Genomic DNA, 21,740 nt, shown 5'->3' with positions numbered 1-21,740 from the left:
TGTTATACCACTATTTTAGAATGTGGTTTGGTCTCCCCCTGGAGCCCACTGTGTATTGTGCTATTTACAACTGTTCTATTGATCTCGTATTGTGTGCTTTGTGTCCTATCCTCGTGTAGAGGATAGTAGAGAGTGTTGTATTATTAAATACATATTTTTATATAACAACTGTGTGGTTCCCCTTCTTTTAGTCATTCAGGAAGTGATATTCTGGTAAAACAAGCAGCTTTACATTCCTTCAAGATTAAGCCTGAAGGCTGCTCTCCACAGCTACCACTTGGATAGCTTTCTAAAGGTTATCTTTGACCTCATACATCATTAGGGTCATTTGGACTGGTGCAAGGTGCCCACTTTAATTAGTGGACAGCATATACCAGGCCAACTTCTCACAAGCTCTGCCTGATTTGAAAGAGTAACTCTATGCCAATGTTGCACACACTTTATATAGATCCACAAAGGGTTTAAATATCAATAGGTATGACAATTTATTTTTTTAGATCTGCTCTATAAGAAATATTTAATTCAAAATGTTATGCGCTTAATAAAAACACCAAAAAAGTAAGATATAAAACTCTCCAATGGAGCATTGCTCGGAAAAAACAGCTATTCAGGCATTTCTCGATTTCCACATTGAATGCAGAAACCTATCTTTCTGACATCTATGTAGGTAAAGATTTACTACTAGATCCAGTAATTCTGGCGAACTGGAAAAGCGAGGGATTTAGAAAGATAGGAGACTTTCTGCAGGGAGAGTGGAAAACCTGGGCTGAAATTGAACTACTGCTTATGTATAGTAAAATTATTATTCAATGGTCTTATGTTAGGATCAAAGACTTTGTCAGATCTTGACCCTACAAAGATCAGCGATGTTTGTAATGTCATAGGGCGTTTGGTAATTCATATACATCACATTTCAATAAGTGGTTGGGTCTCATTATTATTACAGATTCACGAAGCAGATAAACTCATTCATGAAGGCGCAGAGAAAGTGGGAAAATCAAGAAGGGTGGTCCATCTCTAATGCAGAATGACATGAGATTAATAAGTTTAACAGTTTCCCGCTGAAAGTGGCCAATTTTAAGCGGAGGCAAATTTATACCTAACAGCTGTGACAACAGACGTTCCTCCCTCAGACCAGAGAAATACAGTTTCTTCTCCCATACCATAGATGCCTCCCTGACACTAAAACAGCTATCTCCAACTGACCACAGAAACATACATATACAGCAGACTTTCCCCATGTGGCGTGGGTAATAAAGCAGTCTGAGAGACTACAGGTGATGTGCCAGTGGAGACTGAGCCACCTCCGCTAACAGATGCAGGGAGCTAGAGGCACGTTTAGGACCAGCAGGAGAGAGAAAAACGGCCAGGCTGGATACAAAGATGTGAGGGTGGGGAGGGGCAGGAAGTGGCAGTCAGCAATCACATCCAGGGAGCAAAGGATAGAGGGAGAGTTTGAAATAGCTTTTGTGAACAAACCCACAGGAACAGCCAGCAGCTGGGGAGCCAGAAACACGACCGCTACGAGCCTGTTAAAAAGGCAAAAAAATTAATAAATTAAACAAAGATGAAATCCTATGTTAATGCGATACAGGAAAAGGGGCAGAAAATATAGAACTGGTTGTTGCTGGCGTGCTTTCTCCCGGTGCCTTCTGAATCCCCGAATGGGGGCAAAAATCAGATCTCAGACAACTCCCAAAACATAGCCGTGAACCACCCTCTCATCTTAACCTAACAGCACCGTGCCCACTCCCGTAACATCCGCTAAGGGGATCCATAGCAATAAACTATACCAGGAGAATACCTATAGACCCAGTTGAGACCTGGGTGCCTAGTATGTAACATACAACAATGTCTCAACATGTAATAATTAAGGACAATTTTTTAAGCATATGAATTAAATTGGAGGGAAGCAGAGAGATGTCACTGATTCTTTAATTTAATAAAAAAGCAAAATATGTATTTCGGGAGAAAGACAAAAGGGGGCAGGAAACAATATCAGCACTATATACATTGAATGAGGGTGTAGCCCACAGGAACTTGTGCACCACAGAGCTCGTACAATTGAGAGAACGGCTAAGTGTAGAGTGAGATAAGAACACAGCAGGAAAAAGGCACAAAGGAAAACTTAATTATTTAAACGGTTGTGAATATACAGAAAAGGTCCATTGTGATTATAAGGGACATTTGTCATCACCAACAAATTTAACTATCAGAGATGCGCCAGATGTTTCGCTGGGTGGTCAACAACATTTTGACCTCTAATAAATTCAGCCTATCTTCAGGACTGGGTTACAACAGTAATGATTAGTGCCGTATGATAGCCAGAGGATGGACGGAGCAGGAAAAAACGTTCAGGTAGCCCCGATGCATGGCCAGCCGGGGCACCGGGCGGGCGGACGGGCAGGCGTGGGGGCTGTGTGGACCTGCACCTAGGATGAACAGTCTGGTCCGGAGCCAAAGTACAAGCAGAGCCGGAATAAACATACAGGTTTCCGCAGGGTGTGGTACACTGAGGCCCTGATCAGGCTGATGGGCTCAGTATGCATCCGGCCAGCATCCAATTGGAAACGTCAGGTCGGGAGCTGTAAATTCCAAACTGCGACCGAAAGGATTTCGGGGTAGAGGGTGGCACTCTCAAAGTTGTAGGATCCACTGGGAAACCAAACATCAATCGATCAAGCGCCTAGAAGAGCAAAGAGAAGCTAGACATCCAGGGGTCTACACAGTGCTGAGAGAGCGTGTCGCAAGGGAAGATATCCTCTTTGAAGGAGGAGAGGTATACAGAGGGAGTAAGGTGTGTGACTCTCGTGGTGTACAGACTGCAGAGGCCGATGTGGCTGTGGAGCCACAGCATTGCTCACGGAATGATGTAGACACAAGAGGGCAGAAAGTTCATAAATAGACCTATGGCGATGACCTCATTGTGATGCAGGGCAGTGCTGGGTCTGCAAAAGCTTGAAGGCGGAAATGTCATGAAGGAAAAACTAACAAACTAGAGGAAAGTGTAAATAAAGTCACGCTTGGTGTCGGCGCACCTAGCAGCTTGGCCTCCTCGGTGTTAGGAAGGTGAGGGTCTGAGAGCTAGGTCCGTACGCCTCAACAGTCATGCTGCGACTGGATCTCTCCTCTGGGTTCGGATAGAGGGTAAGAGAATGAAACATAACCGAACCCCCAGGCCAGATTGAAAGGAAACCCCTGGAAGCGGCGTGCTCCACCAACGGGTGGAGGAAGAGACATGAGGAGGACAGACATCGCTGACGGCAGAGCTTGGCCCACGCAGGAAGTGTCAGTGATAAGGCATGGTGGGAATAATTTACAGGGTCGTCAGAGCTCTGAGCGACTGAAAACAGCAGTGCTCGTGTTGTGTGAGCAGCCTACGTGTCGGCAGGAAAAAAAGAATAGATTTCCAAGAAACACTTAAAGACACCAGTGGAATGTTAACAGAAGTTAGGTGATTATATTTTAGAGTTAACTAACAAAATGAAGGACTAAAACGAAAGATTAGCCACTAGAATGAATATGCTACTTACCAGTATGCATCTGTTCTTGGCATGTAGGGCTGCTAACATTCATATCTGTAGCATAGATCACCGCCTAGTGTTGGGTCCGGATGATTGCACATTGTTGTCCTGGAAGAGTCTTCAAAGTATCACGAGATAGGTGGCTCCTCCCCTGGACTACAGTGCGCATGGGCATCGACTCCATCCCCAGATTGTTTTTAGCCATTGTGGCAAAGATGGAGTTTAACAGTGAAAGTGATGGCCATGCTAGAGATTAAATGCAAGAAAAGTCTGCAGCCGCTACGGGCGCCGGGGAGGAGGGCGGGCGATATGAATGTTAGCAGCCCTACATGCCAAGAACAGATGCATACTGGTAAGTAGCATATTCAGTTCGAGGCATGTGGGCTGCTAAATTCATATCTGTAGCATAGAATACATAGCAGTCCCTCCATTAACGGCGGCCGCCCGTGCCAGCTGCAGAAGTCTGAAAAAGTGTTTTAAGAACAGCCTGTCCTACAGCTGCCTGCTGTTTGGAATGCACATCTACACAGTAATGTTTGGTAAACGTATGTGGTGTAGACCATGTGGCTGCCCTACAAATGTCTTCCAAAGGAATGTTACCCAGGAATGCCATGGAGGCCCCCAACTTGCGTGTGGAGTGTGCTCTGGGGGGGGACCGTTAAAGTGCGCTTAGCCTTCTGATAGCAAATCTGAATACACTTAACGATCCACCTGGCTATTCCTGCTTTGGAAATGGGGTTGCCTTTATGCTGGGCTGCGAAGGCAACAAAGAGTTGCTGTGTCTTTCTAAAAGGTTGTGTTCTGTCAATGTAGTACATAAGCGCCCTTTTGACATCAAGCGTATGGAGCATCCTTTCTGCTACCGTTTCTGGGTTGAGAAAGAATGCGGGCAGTTCGATGGTTTGATTGACATGAAACTGCGACACCACCTTAGGGAGAAATTTGGGGTTAGTGCGCAGCACTACCCTGTTTGAATGAATTTGTATAAATGGCTCTTGAATGGTGAGCGCCTGTAGGTCACTAACACGTCTCAGAGACGTTATGGCAATGAGAAAAGCCACTTTCCATGTGAGGAACTGAAGCTCACATGAATGCAGAGGTTCAAATGGGGGACCCATCAATCTGGTGAGCACCACATTGAGGTTCCACACAGGAGCTGGCGGGGTCCTGGGAGGGATGACCCGCTTCAGCCCTTCCAGGAATGCTTTAATGGCAGGCACCCTGAAGACAGAGAGATGCTGCCTGTTTTGGAGATAAGCCGCTATGGCGGATAAGTGTATCCGAATGGAAGCGTATGCTAGATTGCATTTGTAAAGATGCAACAGATAGCAGATGATATTAGGAATGGATGCATCGAGCGGGTTGATAGCGTGCTCGGTACAGTAGATGACAAACCGCTTCCATTTTGCTGCATAGCAAGCTCTGGTAGTGGGCTTCCTTGCCTCCCGGATGATGTCCATGCATTCAGGGGGCAAATCAAGGTAGCCAAACTCTAAGACCTCAGGAGCCAGATCGCCAGATTGAGCTGCTGCGGATCCGGGTGCTGAATGTCGCCACGGTTAGGCGTTAAGAGCCGGGGTGTGAGGTGCAGTCTTTGATGCGGTACCACGGAGAGTTCGAGGAACGTGGTGTACCACGGTTGTCGCGCCCACGTTGGAGCAACTAGGATGAGCGTCAGCGAGTGTTGCTTTAGCCTTCTTGCCACCAGCGGAATGAGAGGCGCTGGGGGAAAAGCGTACGCAAATCTGCCTGACCAGTTCATCCATATCGCATTGCCCTGCGATAGTGGGTGAGGGAACCTGGCGGCAAAGCTTTGGCATTTTGCGTTTTCCTCCGTGGCAAACAGGTCTATCTCTGGTTGACCCCACTGCTGGAAGTACGGGCGAAGTACTGATGGATGTAACTCCCACTCGTGCATCTGGTGGCTGTACATGCTGAGCAGATCCGCCATCTGATTGTCTGTGCCCGGGAGGTGTTCCGCCATGAGGAAGATGTTCCTCTGAATGGCCCACTTCCACATGCTCTGAGCCAGATGAGACAACTGTGGAGAGTGCGTACCTCCCTGCTTTTGAATGTAGTACATGGCTGTCATGTTGTCCGTCCGGATCAACACGACTTTGTTGCACAGATGTAATTTGAAGGACTTGAGAGCCATGAAGATTGCCATCAGCTCTAAGTAGTTGACCGTCACCAACACTAGGTCGTTTAACTGTCCTTGAGCCTGAGTCCACTGATGCGCTAAGCATTCTTGGAGCGGACGCATATGGAGCCTCGCGTGCGGGACTATGAAGATGCAGGAGGCCATCATGCCTATCAACTGCATGAACACTCTCGCTGGGAGTGAGTGTTGCGGTCTGAACTTTTGGAGCAGCGCCTGGATGTTGTCGATCCTCGCTGGGTTTGGCTGTGCTGTGGCAGCCAGAGTATTGATCGTCGCGCCCAAATACTGCCGCACATGGGCCGGCTGAAGGTGTGACTTCGGGTAGTTCAGTGTAAATCCTAGACTGTGAAGGAGGTGAATGGTGTGGGACATATCTGCGGCGCACTGCTGGGCTGACTTTGCCTGAACGAGCCAGTCGTCCAGATAAGGGTAGACATGTATACCCTGTCTCCGGAGGTGTGCCGCCACTGTCGCCAGACATTTTGTGAACACTCTGGGAGCAGTGGTCACTCCGAAGGGGAGTACCTTGAACTGGTAATGCCCGTTTTGGATGGTGAACCTGAGGTACTTTCTGTGGGATGGGTGGAGTGGTATGTGAAAGTAAGCATCCTTGAGGTCCAAGGTTGCGAGGAAGTCTCCCTGTTGTAACAAGGGAAGAACCTGCTGCAGTGTCAACATGTGGAAGTGTTCTGAAAGAATGTACTGGTTTAAGGGGCGTAGGTCTAGAATCGGTCTGAGTGAGCCATCCTTTTTTGGGATTAAGAAGTACAGGGAATAAACCCCTGTGCCTTCTTCCTCCACTGGCACGAGCTCTATTGCGCCTTTTTGCAGCATCACCAGAACCTCCTGCTGCAATAAGTGCAAGTGCTCTGCTGACATAGGACGGTGTTTTGGGGGCATGGGTGGTGGGGTGGATGTCAGCTCCAAACAATAGCCGAACTGGATAAGTTTCTTGACCCACCTGTCTGTGGTGATGGACTTCCAGACGGGCAGGAACTGTTGGAGTCTCCCCCCGACAGGTGTTGGATGGTCGGGGGGCAGTGACAGGGAGTCACTGTTTGTTGGCGGCAGAGGAACGGGAACTGTTGTTGCCTGTGCCTCTACCCTTGGCACTGTTTCCTCTGTATCCACCTCTGCCCTGCTTGCTGTAGGAGGATTGCGCACCACTTTTATTGAATGGCGTCTGTTGCGACATGTGCCCTCAGTTAACACCTCGATTGCCTGAGCGACGAAAAGTGTTCCCTCTAAATTGTTGTGACTGGAGAGCTCCCATGGACTTGGCAGTCTCTGTATCTTTTTTGATCTTCTCCAGGGTGGTGTCCACCTCTGGGCCAAACAACTTGTCTGGATTAACGGGCTGGTTGAGGATAGTAGTTTGTATCTCTGGCTTGAATCCCGAGATGCGGAGCCATGCCTGACGCCTTAACATCACACTAGTGTTGATCGCTCTCGCTGCTGTGTCCGCAACATCTAGCGCACACTTTATAGCAGCGTTGGAGATGAGCTTCCCCTCCTGGATAAGCATTTCAGCTCCCTCTTTAAACTGGTCTGGGAGGTGTTGTAACAGCTGCTCTAGGGTGTCGTAGTGTGCCCTATCGTATCTGGCCAACAGAGCTTGCGTGTTTGAGATGCGCCATATGTTGGCCGCCTGAGCTGCTACCCTCTTCCCAGATGCCTCCAGCACTTTTGACTCTTTGTCTGGGGGAGGAGCTTCACCCGTGGTTTGGGAGTTTGCCCTCTTGCGGGCATTAGAGACCACCAAAGAGTCCAAAGGCAACTGGCCCTTTATGTAGGTCGGGTCGCCAGGTGCCGGTCTGTATTTCTTCTCAATGCGTGGGTTTACAACCCGAGATCTTGTGGGTTCCTTGAAAATGTCTGCCGCATGCTTAAGGACCCCTTTCAACATTGGGAGAGTCTTGACAGTTTTTTCAGCAGCAGAGAAAGTGTCAAAAAGGAAGTCCACCTCCACGGGGTCAGCATGCATTTCCACTTTATGGTTTGTAGCTGCCCTTTCAATTAAGGCATTAAATGCCGCAGAGTCCTCAGTGGGAGACGGCTTCACGTTATAAACCTGAGGATCCTGGACCGTCTGCTGGTCCCCTTGATCACCAGTGTCCATCCATGAGTCCTGTTGCTCATCAGGCTCTGTATGAGCAGGAAAATTGTACTCCTCATCTTGCTCCCCTCCATCCCCATCAGAGTATGTGGGTGAAGGTGTTGCACTCCTCCTATGCTGAGGAAGAATCTGCTCCACCAGAACTGGTGTTTCTGCTGCAGGCTTCTTACGTTTCAGAGGAATGGTAAACGACTGCAAAGGTTGTGAAGTAATCTTCCTCTTGTATAGCGTGAGTTTCCCGGTGTCGGCATCGATGAAATGCTCCGACCGTTCTTCAACCAAAGGGTGTCGATGACCCACAGTCCCAGCCGGGGGAGTTGACGTCGACACAGTGTCCTTGGGCACCGACCGCGGTGCAAAGGCCTTCGGCGCCACCTTAGGCGGCAACGTGTAGAGGAGCGGTGCCGATGTGGTCTTCGGTGTGTCTGCCGGCTTCGGTGCGGAAGGAGTCTTCGGTTCCGATGCCAAAGCCTTGTCCTTAAGGCGCTTGAGGGAGTCCGAGACCTGCTTCGTAAAGGAAGCGGACGGCTTCGTCGATCCGACCGAGGTCCTTGGTCCGCCCCCAGGGGAAGACCCGAGCGTGGATGACTTGTGCTTGTCCGTTCGAGGCGCAGGAGCACCCTTGACTGGTGCGCCACGATCACCGTCCACAGCTGCAGACGTCGATGCAGACGGCTTCGGATCGACGGGTTTCCCTTTAGGAGTAACGACCCCAGACCTTGGCTCCGCGCCCTTCACTGACTTCGCGTCAACGGGCCCCTTGGTCGTCGGCGCGACAGACTGTCCCGATGTAGGCTCGAAAGCCTTCTTGGACGTCGGCTTGTCTACCTTGGTTGACACCGGCTCGACGGGCTTCTTCGAGCTTAGCTCCTTGACCACCTTCGGTACCCTTGCCTGGTCAAAAGCTTGCATCGGTTTGGAGGCCCCCGAAGACGACGGCGTCGGTACCGGAGCAGACGTCTTCGGTTTCGATGGCGTGTCGGCCATCTTTTTTATTTTCATCGATACCGAGGGTTTCAGTTTCGGTTTCGGTAATGGCGGCTCCGCGGAGGTGTCCGTAGCCGGGCCGGAAGGCGGGGCCGTGGATCGAGGTGTAAGGTCTTGGGTAAGGCCGCGTGGCGATCCCGTGACCTGAGCCTTTGTAAGAGTACGAACGGGGCATAGCTCTTCCTCCGAGCTATCTTCCATGGCCCATATGCTTCGTCGTCGTCCCCTACCTTCTCGACGAGTTCCTCAATGTCTTGACTGTGGATGTCCGCTCCGTCGTCGGACTCGACCTCCACCGGGGTAGGGGAAATCTGCAGGTGACGCACTTGCTCGTCTGCCGCGGGGTCGTCAAAGATGTCCACCGGTGCCGGAGCTGATCGCTGGGCCTCAAGGCGCGCCACGCGCCGAAGCTTGATCGTCTTCTTCGATCGAAATCTCGAACAGGCCATACAGTTGGCCTCGTCGTGGTCCGGCGACAGGCACTTGTTGCACACAGGATGGACGTCAATGTGTGGGTACTTGGATCCACACACGGGACATTTCTTGAATGGACTCCGTTCCATGCCGTCAAAGTCTTGCTGCGTCGACTAGGCCCCGATCACCGAAGAGTCACACGACCCCCCGGATATCCGACTTCACGAGCTGGAAGATAGACGGGACCGAACGCGAACAATACCGACGGTGCAAAGAAGGCCTTTTGGCCTTGAAAAAGTTCAATCACGATTCCGAACAGGAGATGTCGAAATCACATCTGAACCCAATGGCGGAAAAAAACAATCTGGGGATGGAGTCGATGCCCATGCGCACTGTAGTCCAGGGGAGGAGCCACCTATCTCGTGATACTTCGAAGACTCTTCCAGGACAACAATGTGCAATCATCCGGACCCAACACTAGGCGGCGATCTATGCTACAGATATGAATGTTAGCAGCCCACATGCCTCGAACAGAAAGACTTTTCAAAGGACAATCCAAGTTACCTATCAAAAGCCATGGGCGGGATGTAAGCCCACAGAGTGATTACAACATGTCTCTAAGAGACAGCGCATGCACTGCCTAGGCTCAGCCTAAAATGGAAGCTCCTTATTCAATATAGTTTTTGTGAAGCAAAGGTAAGGATTTGGATAATTAATTCATTTGGTGAAGATCTCTCAAGTGGTCAAATCGCCCTTCAATAGTACAAGGATATCATCTATATAGTGTCGACAAAGTAGGATGTAGTCTGTACGTGGGTTGTCACTACAGAGAATAAATTCCTTCTGAAAATGGGACATATAGAGGCAGGCCAAACTTGGCGCAAAGGTACTTCCAGTGGAAATACCTTAATTTTTGAGGTTCACAGTGTCCTCAAACTGGAAGAAGTTCTCTTTGAGGGCAATGATATCGCATTCAGTGATGAAATGAACTGGTGTGGGGGAAGACCAGGACTCAGATCGCATCGTTTCCTCAATGGCTTCTAAGGTCGCATCCTGGGGAATATTAGTGTAGGGAGCTTACACATCTAGGGTGACCAATAAGTCTATGTTACCGAAATTGTTAGCTTTCTTGATCAGATTCAAAATGTCCTCAAAGTCTTTAATAAAGGACAAGGTGTTTTCCACTAAAGGTTGGAGGAAGTGATCACAAAAATTTGAAAGTAGTTCTAAAAGAGACCCAGTCACTGATACAATGGGTCTCCCAGGTGGTGGAAGGATGCCCTTATGTATCTTGGTAAGTACATTCAAGTATGGTATCTTGGGCTGAACACTCACCAGGAAGCCATATTTTGTTTTGTGTACCCAGCTTAGTGTCTCCGCCCCATGGCAGTAATTTTGTTGGTAGGGTCATTTTTGATAAGTCTGCATTCCCTATGGTCAGAGAGTTGTGAAAGACACTCATTTCTGTAATTTGATGTGGAGAAGAGGACAATGTCTTCCCCTTTATCAGTCGGTTTAATAGTGATGGATGGGCTAGCTGCAAGACTTGACAGCTGATAGCTCATCTGTGGATATGTTTTAAAAAGGCTTTTTAGCCCTGGAGTATTTGATGTTTTTAAGGACAGGTTGTTCAAACGTGAGGATCTCCCTTGGAACTAAGATAGCATTGTGTGTGAACTTGGAGTAATTTCTCAACCCGAGTCCCCTTGCCTTTCTGAGGTGGGCCTTTCTTGGAAGAAAGCACATAATTGTATCTTTCTAAAGAAATTATGTAGCTCACAATGGAGCCTGAAGTGATCTTCACTTGGGGTATTTATTTATTTATTTATTTATTTATAGTGTTTTATATAGCGCGGACAAGACCCGTGGGTATCAGAGCGCTTAACATAGAAAGATTACAGATTGACATTATAATAGCACTTATAACAACAAAACAGATATGAGGTAGAAGGCGATATGCTATAAGGGGTGATTAGATATATATATTCCTAACGCCTGTGCAATTAGCATTAAGAGGTGAATAAGGCTTAGCTTGTGTCATAGGCATATAGTCAAGCTCGGTGAGGTAGGGTTACATAGCATTACCAGTGCAATTACATGTGCAATTAGCATTAAGATTTGAATAGGTTTAGCTTGTATCAAGGATCATATAGATAAACAAAGTGAGGTAGAGGTTATATAGTTTTGGCTGTGAGATTCAGTATATAAGATCACATATATATGAGGCAGCATTAAAGTGTACAGCCGAGGCTTGAACAGGGAATCAGTCATTTGTCAGATATTGATCTTCAAATTATTCATGATGAGTACAACCCTCTTTTGGCGTAAATGTTCATACCAGTGATCTGTAGGCTTCTCTATGTAGGGTATTTACTCATCATGTGGCTCTTCAGTTCCCGTTTGAATGTTACAGTATTTTGAATCTTCCTGATGTTTGGAGGGAGTGAATTCCAGACTCTGGGGGCGGCTCCGGAGAATGCTCGGTCATAGGTCTTTTTCTTACGGAAGAAGGCTGGCCGCAATAGCAACTCTTTAGCGCTTCTAGTTGGTCTGTTACCTCCCGATAGCTTAATTTTCTTGGCTAGGTATCTAGGCGTGTTGTAGTGACAGCTTTGTGGGTAATACAGGCCATCTTCATTTGAATTCTGGCCTCGTAAGGTAGCCAGTTTAGTGCTTTCAGGTGGGGAGATATGTGATCGAATTTCTTCGTTCCCGTGATGAGTCTTGCCGCTGCGTTGAGACAGGCTTTTAGTGGTGCTGTGGATGTTTTCGGTAGGCCAGCTAACGTGGTGCAACCGTATTCGATCCTCGAGATAACTAGTGATTGGATAGCCAGTTTTAGATCCGCATCTGAGATAAAGGGTTTCAGTTTTCTTAAATAGTTCAAGTGGAAACGGGCGCTCTTGGCCATTGAGTTAATGTGGTCTTTCATGTCGAGGTTCTCATCTAACGTAATTCCTAGTGATTTAGCTGAGTTAACTAGGGTCGGAGTGCAGTTTAGCGCAGTCACCAATTTATCCCATTCCTTTACCTCAGTTTGGCTCCTTGTCGGTGAAATTAGCAGGAATTCTGTTTTATGGGCATTTAGTTTCAGATGATTAGTTGTTAACCATTGCAAAGCTCTCTTTAGTGCCTCATTCATTAGGTCAATGTCATCAGGGAGGCGATCTTTATGTATATTTGCGTGTCGTCTGCATACATGTGATAGGATATCTGTGATTTTCGAAGAATCTCCGTGAGGGGTTATACATACAAGTTGAATAGATCTGGGGATAACGTTGAACCTTGCGGGACCCCGATTGCGTTAGGGCGCGGGGAAGAGATTGCTTGGTTGACCAGGAATCGTTGAGTCCTGTTCTGTAGGAAAGAATTGAACCATTTCAGCACGTTTCCGGACAAACCCATCCTGTCTTGTAGCCTGGTCATTAGTACTTCGTGATTTACCGTGTCAAATGCTGATGACAGGTCTAGAAGGATCAGTAGGCATGCATGATTTCGGTCTAGGGCTTGTAAGGCGTCATCAACAATATGCAGGATCGCAGTTTCAGTACTATGCCCTGTTCTGAATCCTGATTGGTAATCATCTAGTAATGAGAACTTAGCGATGTGTTGACTCAGTTGGCCCTGCACGCATTTCTCAATAAGTTTGGCCAGTAAAGGGATGTTGGTCACTGGTCGATAGTTATTCGGGTCTGCTGCATCCGCTGTCGGTTTTTTGATGATGGGCACTACCTGCCCTGTTTTTAGGCAGTCAGGGAGGGTCCCTTGTGCAAGTGAAGCATTTATTATCTCGGTCCAGATCGGAACTAGTGTGGGGCTGATTTCTCTTACACACTTTGCCGGTAGAGGGTCTTGATAGTGGTTGTTCGGTCTAAGTTCCGCTAGCATTTTGGCGATCTTTCCCTGGTCATATAATTCGAATGTGTCCCAATTTGCCTTATTTTTTGTTTGAAGATCCTCTGTTGTCACATTAGCCTCATTTTTAGGTGAAGGAAGGGTTGTGAGGTTATCCGCTGCACTTGTGAGCTCAACTTCTAGCAGTTTGGTTTTTTCCGTGAAAAATGAGGAGAATTCCTCGCAGCTTATGGGAGTTTTTGAGTTCTCATGAGCCGTTTTGGCTAGTTTATTTCACTGTTGTTTTAGGATCTCGAAGAGTTTTCGTGGTCTGTTTATGGCATTGTCCAGTTCAGCTCTTATAAATTCTTTTTTGGAGTTGATTATCTTTTTGTTATATTGGTTTCTGGTTTTTCTGAGGGCTTTCAGCTCGGGGGAGGAGGGATGTTGTCTCCATTTCCTTTCGGCCATTCTCAGTTTTCGCCTGTCCTCGTTCAGTGACTCATTAAACCAAGGATTTTCTGGCTTCTCTGAGACTCTTTTCAGTTTTTGGGGCATGGTGTCATTGACGATATTATCGATCGAGGTTATGTAGTGATCCGTCAGCTCATTGACATTCTGCCTGTTGTTAGGTGGCTTCAGGTCTTTCTCACACCTTTCAACCAATAGTTCAATATTAGCCTCTTTTGTATCTCGGATCAGTTTTTTGAACTTGCGGGGTTGCACGGTCCTGCCCTTTTTCATTGTAGGTATCGCGAATGTTATGGCGTGATGGTCAGACCAATCACACGGGTCTATAGCGAGGATTGATGTCTCTTTATTTCTTGAAATAATCCAGTCTAAAGTCGCTCCTTGTGAGTGAGTGGGCTGGGTGCATGCTTGAGTAAGGTTTATCTCACTGAGGAAGTCTTTAATCGAGTTAACCAGTTTGTCATTGCCGTCGTCCCAGTGGAGGTTAAAGTCGCCTAGGAATATGTTGTTGGCATCCGTAGGTATGAAACTTAGGGCGCTTTGGAGGATTTTACTCTAATTACCTGTGAGTGCCCTCTAGGAAAGATTGAGTATCTACTTCGTTTCAGATCTTGCCTTGCATCTCGTGAGCATTTGGGGTCAAGTCTGGTTGCACTGAAAATGTTTTTTCCTCTTCATTTGCCTCTTCCTTTGCACCAACCTCTGCCTAAAAAGGGCTGGGGGAAAAGTTGAGAAGAAGGAGTATGTGGGGCTGGCACAAACATTTGGAAACACAGTGGCCTCAATGGTTGTGGAAACTTAAATGGGGCCATAGGGTACCTATACATATTGGGAAGGCTGCTCCGTCCCTTATGGCTGCCCCAGCTATCCGTGCTGGATGCGATGCTGAATGACTAGTGATTTTTTCTCTGTGCAGTGCTCCCCTCATCGGAGGGTGTATCAACATTGACTGGGAAATCCTCTCTGATATAAGGGTTGACGTTTTCTTTGACAGATATATTTTTGAAGTTCAGAAGTTTTTTGTTGCATTTGAAGCCCTTGTGTTCATTGATCTCAGAGTTTATTTTGTCTACTCATTCTCAGAAATGGTGAATTTTGATAACTGATAACTGCTTGGCTGTGTTCATGATCAAAACTAGCCAATTGCGTGTACATTTTCAGGCGACCTGTGACCAGTCACACTTAAAAATAAAGTGCACCAGAAAAATACGAGGAGCATTGGTCACTAATAGACCATTGGGTAAAATGTAAGCTTTCAAGTATTCAGTCATAATAGCCCCAAGTAGAGCTATTTTGACCTGAGGTTTTTTTCAAGGCTGTTAAAGAGTTCCATTCGTCATGGAAACTGGCATGTCCAATATGGGGGTCTCTTTACCCTTCCATCCGCAACTCTTAAAGTCTAGTAATCTCAATGCCTCACACTTTCATGACTTGTGCACGTTTCCATATGCCCCAACTACTAGCGAGGATGCATGGGAGGTAAGGATGGGGGCAATTTAAGCTGCAAGTTGCCCTTCCTGGACACCTCCAGGATAGCAGAGGGTGTAGGTCCCTTGCAATTATCACGCTTGACTCTCTGAGCATGGTGTCTTGTTCCTGGTCCTCATCTTCCAGTAAATGAGGCATTACTGTAGACTAATCTTAATTTATTGGTTTATAGAGACAACACTAAGCATGTTAATACTTAAGGGGATGTATTTTACTCCGATAGGGTAAGACATAACATAACTTTCTCGCTGCCGTTCACTTTGTTTGACCCAGTTGTTTGGGGTGACTTTTTTCCTTGTCATGCGTTTGTTTACTCCAGTTTGGTATTCCTGATGGCATCATATACAGGGAGTATTTGCCACCATCACAATGTTTTGCATCCAAGTTGAACGCTCTTATACTAGTTGCATGGTGCATTTACAATAAGAGATGCCTAAAAAGACATGCCACTTTGTTTATATATCCTCTTTCCGGGTCAGATTCTTCCTCATCTTTTCATTACTTATATGAGGTATTAATTTAGCCACACTATACAGGTGTTTTTTTGGATGGGGCTCTTCACCAATGTTGACTCCTGTCACAGTTCCATGTATAATAGGATGTGTGTTTGTCCTGATGAATTGCCACAGATCGTTTGTGACTCTGTTTTTAGAAAAGAAACAAGTTGACCCTACTTAACTTGATCCATTAAGAAAAATACAAAGGAACATTATTTCCGGTCTAGTTTCATTTTGTTTTTAGCCGCAACAAGAGCCACCATTATAATAAAGTAGTCAAAAGATGGCCTTTAGTCATTTTTAAGATTTCAATCTTACTTCTTCAACCTACTCACTCAACACCCTCACTATAGGTTTGCTACGGTGAATCATCTTTAAAAGATCTCTGGCAATGGGGCATTGCAGTGCTAGCCCATTGGGGAGCTGCCCAATAATGAAGCATGCCACCCATTTGGATGGGTGAGGGTTCTTGCTCCTGATTATTCATATTCCACCAACCACCCTTGTCATGAGAAAGACCCTAATGGTGTTCTCCCATGAGACGAATTTAGAAGTGTATATGCTTGTATATTAATTAGTCTAGGTCTGTGCATACACAACATCTTGATGCAGAACATACCCCACAGACAAATTGTCTTTTTTTGCACTGCCTTGCCTTTTTTCATCCCAGCACCCCAATGAAGAGCTGACTGTCCCCACAGTGCTCCTTGGTACGATCAATATAAAGCTAAGAGATCTTAAGATCTACTCAATGTAGCCTCTCCTCCTCTTTAGAAGAGGGAGGCAGAGTGACAAATGTAGGAAGGTAAATAATTTGGCTGACATGAAATGGAGCCCAGGAGGCTTGGGTCCTCAGAGCCAGCTGATCTGGAAAGAATGTGGTGTATGGCAGGCTGATGGAGAGGGCTTGTAGCTCTCTCAACCACTGGGCTGATGTTATGCAGAAAAAACATCTGAGTGTGAGATGCCACAATAGACAGGCATGCAGGGGCTCGGAGGGAATACATATTAGGAATGTGATGACCAAAATGAGCTCCCACTGAGGCCTAATGAAAGGAGAAAGTGGAAACATATATTGCAAACATTTCAAAAACTGCATCACAACAAAGACTTAAAGAAAGAGGGATAAACCGGCAACCACAGGAAAGCTCAAACTGTGCAAAAGGGTTAATAAGGCTAGGAACTGCAACAATTCCAGAAGAACAAGTGACTTACCTTTGGTAATGCTTTTTCCGGTAGATACAGTATCTGCCTGTTGGTTCCTCACCTTATGAATTACCCCATGCGTAGCATTCCACGGAAACTTTTCTCCATAGCTCTCACACGTCGACAAGGATGTTAAAATGGTACGACTCCACATACGTCACCGCATGAGATCGGAACCATTAGAAGACCATGTTGGCGTGCTGATGTCAGTTCCACCCACTTTTTTCGTGCCTTTGAGGTGAAAGGGTGAACCAACATTTCCAAAAGTATACACAGTATAAAGAAACAGGAAACTCTAAAATATAGACATTTCCTAGTGAAAAATATCACATTATTGTGAGAAAGTGCCATCTTTCTTGCATGGTATTCCCCCACTTTCTGCTGAATTGCTGATGTGCTTTGACTGAGTGTGCCCTGGGCTCTTGCCAACCAGGTGCCCAGTGTCTGTGTTCCTTCCCTAAAACTGTGTTGAAACTAAAACACAATTGGCATCTTTCGCCACCTGTCAGCCCCTGGTAAATGGTACCCTAGGTACCCAGGGCATGGTGACCAGAGAAGACCCCTAAGGGCTGCAGCACTTATTGTGCCACCCTTAGGGGCGCTGTACCCTGACACACACACACACTGCCTTTGCAGGCTAAGTGTCTTGGTGCAGAACTAAACAAAGAGTCGACATGGCACTGTGTGCCATGCCCACGAACACACTGCCCTGGCATCCATCAGTCACCCCTCCAGCTGGGTGTACTATGCCAGTGGTGATGGCACAGGTGCATGAGCCCTGTGCCCCTAAAATACCCAGGGCCATTCCTGGGCACTGTAAGTGCAGTGCTGCCATTAAGAGTATATAGTGCTGGGAGGTTGTCATTACGAACTACACAGCACCATGGTAGCTTCACTGAAGACTGAGAAGTTTGATATCAAACTTCTCAGCACATTAAACCCACACTGATTCCAGTGTGGGATTTAATGCCAAATGCACAACAGAGGGCAACTTAGAGTTGCCCCCTGAACCTAACCTACAATCCACGTCTTGTCTGAGAGGCTGCCTAGGTTGCCACATAGGAGACATGTTGCTGGACCCCTGGGTAGAGAGCCATCCGCTCTGCTGGGCCTGCAACAATGCACGTCCTGGGCGAGGTGCTAGGTCTCCTCCCCCAGGATAGGCAGGGGAAGCTTCAAAGGCGCCGCCTTTGTGAGCTTCTCCAGGCAACTTGCTGTACTCAGCAACTGGCCCCCACCGGTTCTGACCCCCACTCTGGCGGGAAGACTGGCGGGAAACCCTGCGTGAGGAAAGGGGGTGTGCCAGCCTGTGCCAACTCCACCCCTCAGGTGGGAGAGGCGAAGTGAAGCACAACCCCGGGCTACGGCATTCTTGAGGATGGGGAGCCCTGCCCTATCAGAGATAGGCTCCTGTCCCCCTCCCACAGGAGAGGAGCACGATATGGGGTGTACTAAACCCAGGACAGGGACCCTTTGGTCCCTGCCCTTACCCTACCTGTAACGCCCCTACATTTAGTATTTCGGGGAACCCTGAACCTTCCTTCCTCAGATCCCGATTTGAAAACAAGAAAGAAGATCAAGAAGAAGACGACCTGCCGTGCAGCTGCTAACAAGTGGACGACACCAACTGACTTGGCCCCAGCCTTACGGGCCTGTCGATCCTTGAACCTGCTCCTGCTAAATTCCGGCGTCTCCTGTGCGGACAGCAACCTTGAAAACCCCGGAGGACCTGCCTGCCTTGAACATCTTAAAGACTGGGACTCCCTTGAGCAGTGGCTCTGCTCAAACAGCAATACCCCTGGTGCCAGCCAGGACCCGCAAATCCAGCACACTCTGCACCCTGCAAGCCCGGCCTGTGCCTGAGTGGACAAAGACCCTGAGGCCGCCCCCCCCCCCCCGGCGATTGTGACCTTAAATCCAGTGCCCAAGAACCCTCCTCGACTACCCAGACGCCTGCAGATTTACAACCAGGGACCCCTCCAACCGCGACCAGCAGATGGTAAGATTTCCCTTAGTCAAAAGACACCCCTGCACCCGACGGTCCCCTGTGCCCAACTCCGGGGTGCCTACCTATCCTCCAAGATCCCAACTTACCCCTCGAAGTGTTGGTTGCTCTTGAAGAATCTCCTTCCCCAAGCCTGCAGCCTTTGTTCATCTTCCAAGACTCCCATTGAATAATACTGAGCGCCCGACTGCTTAAAAGCACCCTGCACCCAGCCGCCCAAGTTCCCCTGGCAGTGCAACCGTTGTCCTAATCTACTTACCCATTTGCCCTGAGCAAGTGACCAGGAGCCCAGCTCCCACAGCCGCGTGACCTGCTTGCCAGCAGCCACCAACCAGAGTCCCCCTGCCTCTCATTGGATAACATTGTGCCTAACTACCTCTGCACCCCGCTGCCCCTGTGCCGCTAAGGGTGTACCAACTGTACCTACCTGACCCTGGGAGACCCCGGAGTCTTTGCCCAGAACCTTAACTCTGCCAGTCGAGTACTTACCCAAAAGCCAATAACTCACTTTTCTTCCATAGGGTAACATTGACTGGTTTCACTTGAAAATTCTTCAAAGTGTGGAGTTTTGCAATTTTAAAATATTCATCTAAAATCAGCTGGACAATGAATTCCGAATTACCCACCTGTTATCAGGAGAGAACCCAGTGCTGCATCTTTTAGCCCGTACAAAAGGGGGTGGTGATGGACGGAGCATCTGAACCAATCAAACACTCACACCCAGTCAACAGATCTGGGTTTAGTCCATCACCGTTCTTTAGCCAACTCTGCCACCCCAGTTCAGACATGGCCTTATGCAAATCAGTCTTACCCTGTGCCTCATGGGAACAGTCCAGCCCGAACTGCCAAGCCATGCCTTCCCTGCACCGGATTAAAGCTTCCTAGGACCGGTTTCTGGCCCATCACCACCCCCCTTTTTACCGCTTTGTTCGCCATAAGTTGGCAGGGTATGCTCAGACGTGAATCCCTTGCTCACTTTGCCACTGGATTCAAGCAAGCCTGGCTGAAGACGGCTGTAATGCCAGAAACCGGTCGTAGGAAGCTTGTTTCCGGTCCAGGGAAGGCATGACTTGGCAGATCTGTTGAATGGGTGAGTGTTTGATTGGTTCAGATGTTCCGCCCATCACCACCCCCTTTTGTACCGCATCTTTTAGCCCAGCACTGACCCTGAAAAGTAATTGTAACCCTACTTACCAGTAAATTGAAGTTCCTTCCATAGGAATCCATTGTCTGCTTTTCACCAGAAAAGATTCTAAGTGTCGATTTTCACAAACTACAAATATTCCTTAACAAGCATTGGAAATGCAATAGGTCTCGCATTAGAAAAGTTGGAGTTATTGGTCTTGTAAATGACATATTTTATTTATTTGTTGGTTTTTAAAATTGCTAAATTGATGGCTTTGTCATTTACAATGCCAATAGTTATAACTTTCGCGAATGTGACACCTATAGCATTTGGAATGCAACATGTTTTGTATTTACGTGACTTAGATGGCAGCTCTGGTCGTTAGGCCACATCTCTAGAGAGCAGGAGAGTGCAGCAGGGGAGAGAAGCACAGCAATACAATAGGTCTCGCATTAGGAAAGTTTGAGGTATTGGTATTGTAAAGGACACATTTTTTATTTATGTGCTTGTTTTGAAAATAGCGAAATTAATAGCTTTGTTATTTACAATGCCAATAGTTTTATCTTTCGCAAATGTGACACCTATTGTAACACAATATGTGTTGTGAGGGTGAGTGAGGGTGAGTGAGGGTGAGGGGTTGAGGGTGAGGGGTTGAGGGTGAGTGAGGGTGAGGGGTTGAGGGTGAGTGAGGGTGAGGGGTTGAGGGTGAGTGAGGGTGAGTGAGGGTGAGTGAGGGTGAGTGAGGGTGAGTGAGGGTGAGTGAGGGTGAGTGAGGGTGAGTGAGGGTGAGTGAGGGTGAGTGAGGGTGAGTGAGGGTGGGTGAGGGTGAGGGGTTGAGGGTGAATGAGGGTGAGTGAGGGGTTGAGGGTGAGTGAGGGTGAGGGGTTGAGGGTGAGTGAGGGTGAGGGGTTGAGGGTGAGTGAGGGTGAGTGAGTGAGGGTGAGGGGTTGAGGGTGAGTGAGGGTGAGGGTGAGTGGGTGAGGGGTTGAGGGTGAGTGAGGGTGAGTGAGGGTGAGGGTGAGTGAGGGTGAGGGTGGGTGAGGGTGAGTGAGGGTGAGGGTGGGTGAGGGTGAGTGAGGGTGAGTGAGGGGTTGAGGGTGAGTGAGGGTGAGGGTGAGTGAGGGTGAGTGAGGGTGAGTGAGGGTGAGTGAGGGTGAATGAGGGTGAGTGAGGGTGAGGGTGGGTGAGGGTGAGGGGTGAGGGTGAGGGTGGGTGAGGGGTTGAGGGTGAGTGAGGGTGGGTGAGTGAGGGTGAGGGTGAGGGGTTGAGGGTGGGTGAGGGGTTGAGGGTGGGTGAGGGGTTGAGGGTGGGTGAGGGTGAGTGAGGGTGAGGGGTTGAGGGTGAGTGTGAGGGTGAGGGGTTGAGGGTGGGTGAGGGGTGAGGGGTGAGGGTGAGGGGTTGAGGGTGGGTGAGGGTGAGGGGTTGAGGGTGGGTGAGGGGTTGAGGGTGAGTGAGGGTGAGGGGTGAGGGTGGGTGAGGGTGAGGGGTGAGGGTGAGTGAGGGTGAGGGGTTGAGGGTGGGTGAGGGGTTGAGTGTGAGGGTGAGGGGTTGAGGGGTGGGTGAGTGTGAGGGTGAGGGGGTGAGGGGTTGAGGTGAGTGAGGGGGTGGGGGTGAGGGTGAGGGGTGAGGGTGGTGAGGGGTGAGGGTGAGGGTGAGGGTGAGGGTGAGGGTGAGGGTGAGGGGTTGAGGGTGAGGGGTGAGGGTGAGGGGTTGAGGGTGAGGGGTTGAGGGTGAGGGGTTGAGGGTGAGGGGTTGAGGGTGAGTGAGGGGTTGAGGGTGAGGGTGAGTGAGGGGGTGAGGGGTGAGGGGGTGAGGGTGAGGGTGGGTGAGGGTGAGGGGTTGAGGGTGAGGGTGAGGGGGGTTGAGGGGTTGAGGGGTTGAGGGTGAGGGGTTGAGGGTGAGGAGCCGTTG

General features: G+C 48.4%; 1 protein-coding gene across 7 annotated transcripts in view; it reads right to left on the bottom strand.

Annotated features, from left to right (window-relative positions):
* The window catches only part of CENPT (centromere protein T), a 1,192,572-nt gene that overhangs the window by 479,744 nt on the left and 691,088 nt on the right, over positions 1–21,740 (bottom strand). The window lies entirely within an intron of this gene.

This window comes from Lissotriton helveticus, chromosome 12 (genome assembly GCF_964261635.1).
Source record: "Lissotriton helveticus chromosome 12, aLisHel1.1, whole genome shotgun sequence".
In the NCBI taxonomy this organism is placed as follows: Eukaryota; Metazoa; Chordata; class Amphibia; order Caudata; family Salamandridae; genus Lissotriton; species Lissotriton helveticus.
This window is presented reverse-complemented; position numbering and strand designations above follow the sequence as displayed.